This window comes from Herpailurus yagouaroundi, unplaced genomic scaffold (assembly GCF_014898765.1).
Source record: "Herpailurus yagouaroundi ecotype Mexico unplaced genomic scaffold, PumYag 192, whole genome shotgun sequence".
Lineage (NCBI taxonomy): Eukaryota > Metazoa > Chordata > Mammalia > Carnivora > Felidae > Herpailurus > Herpailurus yagouaroundi.
The window spans coordinates 14,258,943-14,269,190 of NW_024412423.1; positions in this window are offsets into that span (position 1 = coordinate 14,258,943).

Here is a 10,248-nt window from a genome sequence, read left to right on the forward strand (position 1 = left end):
AACCAAAATTCCTGCAGAATTTCTTTCCTTTTTTCCTGCCTTTCTTTTTTCTTTTGCTTGTTTTCACCTTGACAAAAAAAGAAAAAAATCATTCCGAAGTTTACTTGAAAGAATTAATGTTTTAAAATTTAGGCCAGGAAAAAAAAAGCATTAATAAAAAAGTCTAATGACAAGTATAAATATACACTTGATCTTGAACAACACAGGTTTGAACTGCACAGATCCACTCATACACAGACTTTTTTATATCAGTACACTATAGTATTATAAACCTATATTCTCTTCCTTATGATTTTCTTAATAACATTTTCTTTTCTCTAGCCTACTTTATTGTAAGAATACAGTATAGAATACATATAACATACCAAATATGTGTTAATGTTATGTTGACGCTAAGGTTTCTGGTCAACAGTAGATTATCAGTGTTAAGTTTTGGGTGAGCCAAAAGTTACAGGCAGATTTCAACCTCGCAGGGTATTGGCACCCCTAACCCTGACATTGTCCATGAGTCAATTGTACATTATAAAACTGTAATAATTAAAACAACATGGCATTGCATGGAGGGAGAAATGGATCAATAGAACAGAATTTTTAAATCTATAGAAAACCCCAAGTATTATTGTTAGTTTATCATCTAATGAAGGAGGTATTTCCATGAGAAAATGCTAGATCAGAAAAAGCATGGGGACAATTTATTAGTTATTTAAAAGGTTGGGCACGTGGATGGCTCAGTCCATTAAGCGTCCAACTTTGGCTCAGGTCATGATCTCACGGAGTTTGAATCCCGCGTCAGGATCTGTGCTGACAGCTCAAAGCCTGGAGCCTGCTTCAGATTCTGTGTCTCCCTCTCTCTCTGCCCCTCCTCTGCTCTCTGTCTCTCTCTCTCAAAAATAAATATTTAAGAAAATAATAATTAAAAAACTAAAATAATAAAACATGTCCACAAATTCTTAGACATTCATTTTTTCCAAGATGGAGCCTAATTTCTGTCCCCTTGAGTGTGGGCTGGATTTGGTGATTCACTTCTAAAAAACTTAGGGTAGAAATGGCGATGACTTCCGAGACTAAGCCATACAAGACATTGTGCCTTTCCTCTTGATCTTGGATCATGTTCTATACAAAACATCAGTTGCCATGTCAAGGACACTCAGCCCTCTGGAGAGGAAGCAAATCCTTTGTCAAAAGCCAGCACCAATGTGCCTGCTTGGATGTGGACACTTTAGCTCTAGTGAAGGCCAGCAGACCCATGAAAGAACAGGAGACTAACTATCCTGTAGAAGTTTCCCTAAGTTCCTGACTTGTGGAAACCACTCAAGATAGTAAATGTTACTGTGATTTTAAGCAGCTATATTTTCAGAAATTTTGTTACCTATGTATCTAAGTAATACATATCTATGTATCCATTGTATCTAGATAATAGATACAATCTATGTAATAGATAAGTAATAGATATCTATGTAATATCTATGTATCTATGTAATAGATAAGCAATATACTTCTTGATTTTTATTATTATAAATATCCCTATAAAGAAATGTGTGTGTGTTTATGTATTTATATATAATTGCACTCTTGTGTGAACATATCTGTGGGTTAAATTCCTGGATATGGAATTATATATAATTGCACTCTTGTGTGAACATATCTGTGGGTTAAATTCCTGGATATGGAATTCAAGAGGTTTGCATCCTAAACATTTTGCTATATATGACAAGTTATCTTCCAAAAAGTAAATAAATTTATACCTCCCTTTGTTCACAATATTGTTAACAAAGGGTATTAAGTATTTTTAATTTTTTGCCAAATTGATAGATATTTGTTTTAATTTGCATCTCTTTAAGTGACAGGTTGAATATTTATAAGACTATCTGGCCATTTGTAGATCAAATGCCTATTTTTCATTCTGGTTCTCAGCCTTTCATTGATTCGTAAGTGCTGTCTGTAGTTGAAAATTTGCTTTTTGTTATAGCTGCGAATCATTTTCCCAAGTTGTCTTTGCGTTTTGACTTTAAATCAAACTTAAAATCTACTAGGGGCGCCTGGGTGGCTCAGTCAGTTAAGCGTACGACTACGGCGTCTGACTCACAAACTGAGTTCGAGCCCTGCGTTGGGCTCTGTGCTGACATCTCAGAGCCTGGAGCCTGTTGTGGATTCTGTCTCCCTTTCTCTTTGCCCCTCCCCCACTCATACTCTGTCTCTGTCTCTCTGAAAAATAAATAAACATTAAAAAAAAGAATTAAAAAAATCTATTAAAAACTTTATTAAACAATTAGTCTATTAAAAGCTCTATTAAACTTTTTTTCTGTATAGATTTATTTTTACAAAATAGGTGACCAAATTTATTTATCTTTTTATTTATGGGTTCTGGAGTTGTGGCATTCTTTGAAAGGCCTTCTTCATTCCAATACTATATTGAATCCACGGATTTTTTCCGTATTTCTTTTTTTTTCATTTTTTTTTTTTCATTTTTTCATTTTTTAAATTTATTTATTTTTGACCATGAGGTCATGACCTGAGCCAAAGCTGGAGACTTAATCAACTGAGCCACCCAGGCGCCCCTTGTGAACGTATTTTAAAATCACTAGTAAAAAACTTAAATATTTATGAATGAAAGGCTGATTAAATCAGTCATAACCATTATCTCTAAATATTTTTACAGCCTATTCCTTCAGTAAAAAAAAAAGAAAGATAATTTAAACACATAATCCTGATATGAAAACATGAATTATATTTATTTATAATAATTAAATATACATTATATTTATAACTGTTACTTTTATATTATTGTTTTATATTATATATAATTGTATATAATTATGCATAATATAAATACAATTAAATATATAATTACATAATTAAATATAAATTATTTTTATTTTATCTTATATTTATATACATATACCCTTGATAACATAGTGTGTATGCTACAAAATAGACACAAAAATATTTTCCTCTTCAATGAGATAAACCTGAGTGGAAGAGCTAATAATATTTTCTTCCCACTTCCCAGTGAATCATCTTGAGGTGAATGTATGTACTTAAGGGACCACTGAAATAAATGTAGTCATTGAAAAATGAAATGACTCTATGAATACAAATGAGAGAAAGCATCCAAATCAGAAAAGCAAAATGGTAAACATCAGGTATCAGTTGATTCCATCTTCGTGAATAAAGAGCACACACATAGATGCTTACACACACACATAAAATAAATGAAAAACTGTAAGAGGGGCACCTGAGTGGCTCAGTCGGTTACATGGCTGACTCTGGCTCAGATCATGATGTTGCAGTTCATGAGTCAGCGCAGAGCTTGCTTGGGATCCTCTGTCCCCCTCTCTCTCTGCACCTCCCTGCTCATGCACCTTCTACACTCTCTCTCCCCAAAATAAACAAACATTTAAAAAAAAAATTTTTTAAGCCAGAAAAGAAACTTAAGAAATGTTATCTCTGGAAATCAGATTTAATCAGAATAGAGATGAGGGAAAAAACCTTCATTTATCTTTTGATTCACTTCTATAACTTTTGAACTTAATATGCACATGTTTTCATTTTGATAATTACTTTCATTCTTTAAAGAAAATATATGCAAATTCACATCAATAAAAGCAATGCAACAAAAAATGAGTGAGGAACATGAAAAAATAGTTCTCAGGGGAAAAAATGTATAAAAATGCCTCTTGAGGGGTGCCTGGGTGGCTCAGTAGGTTAAGAGTCTGACTTTGGTTCAGGTCATGATCTCACGGTTCGTGGGTTCGAGCCCACATCAGGCTCTGTGCTGACGGCTCGGAGCCTGGAGCCTGCTTCGGATTCTGTGTCTCCCTCTCTCTCTGCCCTCCCCCAATCATGCTCTGTCTCTCTCTCCCTCTCTCTCTCTCAAAAACAAATTTTAAAAAATTTTTAAAAAGTGTTTTAAAATGTCTCTTGAACATTTTTTTTCATGTCCAGTTTCATGTAAAAGAAGTGAAATGTAAATCAAAACTACACAGAAATAGCACTTTTCATCAATCAGATTGGCAAATACCCTGAAGTTTGATAACATACCGACTTGGTAAGGGGGAAAGTCACTTTCATTCATTGTTGTGAAGACTATAAATGAATATAACCCCCTGGAGGGCCTTTTGGCAACATCTACCAAAATTTAAAATGCACATACCCTTTAACCCAGCAAGGCTACTTCATGAAATTAATCCTACAAGCAAATGCAAATAACATATGTCCAAGGTTATTTGTTGCAGGATGGTTAATAATAGCAAAAGATGAGGTTGTCGTCGTCGTTGTTGCTGTTTTTAAATTCCAGAAGCAAACTTTATTTACTGTATAAGTATCTTCACCTCAGGTGGCTTCACAGAAGCACCCAACCAGGTTTCTGGCTTTCTCTTGAATTACACTTTAGTCAGCAGTGGCATGTGTAATATTTTATCTTGCTCAGTTTTTTCTCTCGTTAAAACAGTTCATGAATCACATTTTATGGCTTCCATATAGGTTAGAGAATGAGTTCATTTGCATAGAGATCGAGTCCCTGCCGAATTTAGGAGACCACCTTTAAAATGTATCTCAAAACTCCTATCTTCTTGCTAAAACCCCCTTTCTAATATCACCTCCATCCCTACCTCCTTTTTTTTCATTCTAATTTCTTTCCGTCATCAAAACCAACAGCTGACATTTTTCTCAAGGCCATTTTCACAAGTCAAACAGATTTTCATTACTATGAAAGCTACTGCCTGAAGAGCTGCAAACTGGAAAGCCACATTAGAGTATGTGTTGTGGGCCACGGGCTGAGCTCATTCATTAGCTGGGCAACTCAGTCCCCAGCCTCCATCTTGCCCCAGCAGAATCCCAGATTACTATAGCAATGGAATGTCTTCTGACAAACAGCTAACTCTGCAAACGGTAAGCTTACAAATGCCAAGGGTTTGCTCGCGGAAGATGAGTATGAACCTCAATGTCCATTAACAGGTGTCAAGTACGATAAATTACAGTAAATCCTTTCTATGAATTACAAGACAGCGATTGGAGTAAAATCCTCTTTACATATACGTATATAAGCTCAAAAATATTATTAATTAAAAAAAGAAAAAGCAAGGTCAGAACCGGGTGCTACCATTTGGAAAACAAAGTGGGGAGGATATGTATTCACATGTGCTTATTTACATATAAAATCACTGGAAGGAGACGGAAGAAACTAAATGTCAGTGGGGAAAAAATCTGAATGGCAGGTTGGCAGAGGGGAGAGGCAGACATTTCACTCTTCACACTTTTCCGATCTCTGATCCATTAAAATTAATACAATAACAAAGTACAGGATAATGATATTGGCTAACACTTAATTAAGAGTCACTTGCCTTGGGGTGCCTGGGTGGCTCAGTCAGTTAAGTGTCTGACTCTTGATTTCACCTCAGGGCATGACCTCACCTCACCATTCATGGGTTCGAGCCCCACATCACGCTCTGCGCTGGGATTCTCTCTCTCCCTCTCTCTGCCCCTCCCCCGCATGTGCTGTCTCTGTCTCTCTCTCCAAAACAATAAATAAAGCTTAATTTTTTTAAGCTTTATTTATTGTTTTGGAGAGAGAGACAGAGCATGAGCAGGGGAGGGGCAGAGAGAGAGGGAGACACAGAATCTGAAGCAGGCTCCAGGCTCTGAGCTGTCAGCACAGAGCCCGACGCGGGGCTCGAACTCACGAACCGTGAGATCATGACCTGAGCCGAAGTCGGACGCTTAACTGACTGAGCCACCCAGGCACCCCCCAAAAAAATCTGTTTTAATACTCACTTGCCTCGTGCTAGACACTCTATTGTTTTATATATTATTGTATTTAGTTCACACATTTCACAGATGAGGAAACTGAAGCCCAGAGAGACTAAAAAGGAGCCAAAGACCTGCCAGTGGTCAGGGGTGGGCCTACTCTATTCTCCCAGGATTTCTGGGCCAGATTCTATGCTACCTCTCAACTAGAAAGATGTTAACAGTAACACTTTGTTAGAAGACACTCAGTGTTCATACCAGTCAACAATCATCAATACAGAAGTGATTTTTTTTTTCAGGGACAGTATCTTAAAAGACTTTATGGATGAGGGGCGCCTGGGTGGCGCAGTCGGTTAAGCGTCCGACTTCAGCCAGGTCACGATCTCGCGGTCCGTGAGTTCGAGCCCCGCGTCGGGCTCTGGGCTGATGGCTCGGAGCCTGGAGCCCGTTTCCGATTCTGTGTCTCCCTCTCTCTCTGCCCCTCCCCCGTTCATGCTCTGTCTCTCTCTGTCCCCCCAAAATTAAATAAACATTGAAAAAAAAAAAAAGACTTTATGGATGATATTTGAAAGAGTCACCAGAAATGCACCAGAACTGCAACGAAGAGACTCTGCCATAACTTTGATTTCTCTTGGGCTTCGTTTCTACATATAGAAGATGGACTAAGGAAATATCCAAGCTTCCTTTCAAAATCCAAACCCAAGATGGGACGCAAGTCACCTGGACGATGACGAGCCCTCCGGCATTTGAGGGGCCACCCTTTTCTGTAAAGCCAAGTCAAGTGGTTTACGGGCCTACCCCAACCCATGGCGGAGGCTAGCCTCCCCACCTCTTCCCCTTTCCAAAGGTCATATTTCTATGTTTAAGGCAACAATTGTTCTTTTGCACCCAACCGTAGCCAGACCACAAGAAAGCCTTATTCTCTGCTGCTGCCACTGACCTGCATGTGCTACAGGGGGCACATGCTACATGGTCACTGCTACGAGCCTGGACACTGCACGTCTCTTGATCCCACTACAACACCATTCAACAAGAAACATTTTCAGGCATTACTGAAAGAATATAAAAGAAGACAGGAACGGCGATAAAGCAATAATGAGGCCTTACTGCCCATGTAGCAGTTTGAATCCTTTGCAGCATGAGGGGCTGAGGCAATGCCTATTTCTTTCTTTCTTTCTTTTTAATGTTTACTTATTTTTGAGAGAGAGAGAGACAGCCGAGGAGATGCAGGGAGAGAGAGAACAAAGGATGCGAAGCAGGCTCCACACTGACAGCAGAGAACCTGATGGGGCTCGAACCTATGAACTGTGAGATCATGACCTGAGCCAAAGCCAGAAGGTTAAGGACGGAGCCACCCAGAAGCCTCTGTTTAGAATAGGCAGCACCTATTCCTAATGCAGAAACAGGAGAAGCTCTCCTCATTCTTAAAGGTACAGTAATTCGTAGTTAGAAGAGGGACTTTTAAGTCAGAGAAGATTGGTTTCAGTCTGTGTGTTTCCCCGTGGGCTCCACGTAGTAGAATGCCCAAGGAAGTGTCTACCTGGGAGGGTTCATGAGCTTCCTTGTATTTAATCACCCATCCTCTGAAGGTCATAAACTCAATAAAGAAGGAGAAAACAGCTTCTCTTGTTTCTCCTGATTAAAACATCATCTCTGTAATAGGTGAAAGCAAAGCCTTCAAGTTTCCAAGTGATTTAAAATCCCTTCTATCAACAGTGTGACAGAAAGCAAGAAAATTTACACACCCTTGGGGCAAGATAGTGGAAATATATTACTGTCCTATGGAGGTAAATGCAAATTCTTACTGGTGATTTTTTTTTTTTTTTTTTTTTTTGAAGTACAGAGGTAGGAGTAAACGCACTGGTCAAATCTCATAACAAGTATTACAGGGCACATGGTAGATCTTTTCCAGAAATAAAACAACTTCAAATCTTGTACTAGGAAAGGTAGGAACGATTTCATCATATCAATGATGCAACCTACAGTTAGTCTCTCAAAATCATTTCAAATGATCACATGGAGAAGCCAAAGGGCAAAATAGTTGCCTAAATGGCATCTTGAATGATATTGACGGTCTCTCAGATTACCTCCAGCGTTCCATATTATTTTGCATTAACTCTTCCAGATAAGTACCTAAATTATGGTAAACAGTGTAAATTCTAGCACTGTCCTCTTAGAACTTCCATCCACTGCTGTTTTAAATCACTCGAGTCCATTCTTATATGGCAGCTGGCATTCTCCTTGACTTTAACAGATGAAAAGATAATTAGGGAAACTAATGGCTGTTTTTCCTACCTCAAGCACCTATTTTTGTAGGCCCATCACCTCCCCCTCCAACCCCCAAATGAAGATATTCTATAATATTTCCTTCAGAATTTGCCGGGCTTTCCTGGTAAGTTTCAAGGGCATCTAATCTTGCATCTAGTAATTTTCCAAAGGAGAGCATGCTATATATAATATTCCATGCCCAGTGGACTCAAAGATGGGTATGAAGTCCAGTGTCCTAGAAAGGATGAGCAAGCACAAGATGCCCTGAAGTCAGGCCTGCGGTTAAGCCACTTTCCTGCCCCTCACCTTGGGTCCCTGGCAAGACAGCAGTGACCTTGAAGCCACTGCTTTGTCACTAGTAGGAGGCAGCCAGTGGACCTTTCACTAGCTGGGGTCCAAGACGCTGTGACTGAACCTCTGTGGTAGCAGAGTGTAACGAGGCGATCAGAATGCTTTTAGCACAACAATAGGTAGAAAGGTGTCCAAATTGGGAGCTCAGCTGCCTACCAGCTGTATAATCTTAATAACGTGGAGATAATACTTAAATCGTGACTTCTCTTTGAGCAATAAATGAGCTTGTACTTATGAAGGACTTGGAACAGTGCCTGGCACAAAGTCACTCAATAAATGCATTAAGTACAATTAGCTATCATTATTTTTGGTTCTTCAAAGTCCGGAGGCCCTGCCATGGAACAAGCTTTCTGACTCACATTGACATTCTTTGGGGCCAAAGCCATGAACTCTCTTGGATTAGGTGGTATGGTCCTCATTTTGTGAATGTCCTTTAAAACAGGCAGCAGGTACGTGGGTATGGGGAGTGTAATTATCTACCCATATGAGCCAGGTATGGCACAACAGCCAGGCATTTCTTCCTTAATCACTTGTCCAATTCAACGCTAGATGGTTTTCTAAGGATGGGGAAATTCGACCATTCCTCTAACTGCAGCTGCCATTCTTTCTTTGCTTCCATCATCCAGTTCAGACGGATGGGGAGGGAAAGCAGTACCCCACACGCCCAACGAAGTCAGCTCCTGATGCAAATAGATGCCTTCTTTCCATCAATTCTGGTCTTCACTTCCAGAGCCTGGCTGGGCAGCAGAGTGGGAGCTCCTTCATGACCTGAGCCTAAGTTGGATGCTTAACCGACTGAGCCACCCAGGCACCCTGAAGGGTAGTTCCTTCTTAGTAAGTACTAAAAGGGATGGAGGTCTGTCTGTTCCGTGGAAGTCTCTGTGGAACATGAGGCCACCCAGTACCAAATGCTCTCAGTCTTGGGCTTTTAGATCAAAATAATGAGACAATAAGAAACTGTTACATTTATACCTGTTTTTTTCCCTGGCGACTTCTTTACCTCCAAAAGCACTTGGAAGTTCCGGGTCACCTGCAAAATGTCAGTAAAGCTATACACAATGAAAGAAAGAGCCCTGAAGAGTCCCTTTTGGGTTCAGCCAATAGAGGAAATAACATAGCATTGAGCCTTAAGAATGGCTACTGATCAAATTTAACCAGAGACAAGTTCGCCTGTCTTCCCAGAAAGAGTAAATAAGAAATAAAGTTGACTCAATTCATTTTGGCAGCCAACACACAGAATTCAGTTTATTTCTTTCTGTCCTACAGAATGTTTGTTGTTGTTGTTTTTAAGCAAAGAAAAAAAAAAAAACTACATGAAAGGAATGTGGCAAATCCCAGATCAATTTTTCAATAAATTCTCTGCCTCGTCCAAAAGCAGAACCGAGTTCACATCAGGCATAAGAAAACGAGGATAAATGCTAGACAATTGAAAACATAATCACTTATGAATGTCCTTGAAGGCTACGACATACTGAGTAACAGCCAGCAGGACTTTGGGAAAATTTTGCAAGTCAAGTCAGAATGCAAACATCCAGTCCTCTAATGGGGACACTCCCAGGAAACAAGATGCATTTGCTCTTGACTTGCGATAAGTTTTTTATTCCGTCGCATACAAAGTGATATGGTAGTGATCAAGGTGGCCCCCAACCCTAGGGTTTAAAATACACCTAAGCTCACATAATACAATAAGGAATTGTTTATCAACCATTATTTAATATATAATGTCTTATGTCTTGGATGTGGGGTTTATACATTTATCATTTCCTACACCCAATATACTGACAACTCTCCCCTCTACTGATAATTAAAAGAAATTATAAATGTCTTATGTGTGCAGCATAATTATCACTTTTACCTTATAAAATACAATTTGCTGCCCACACA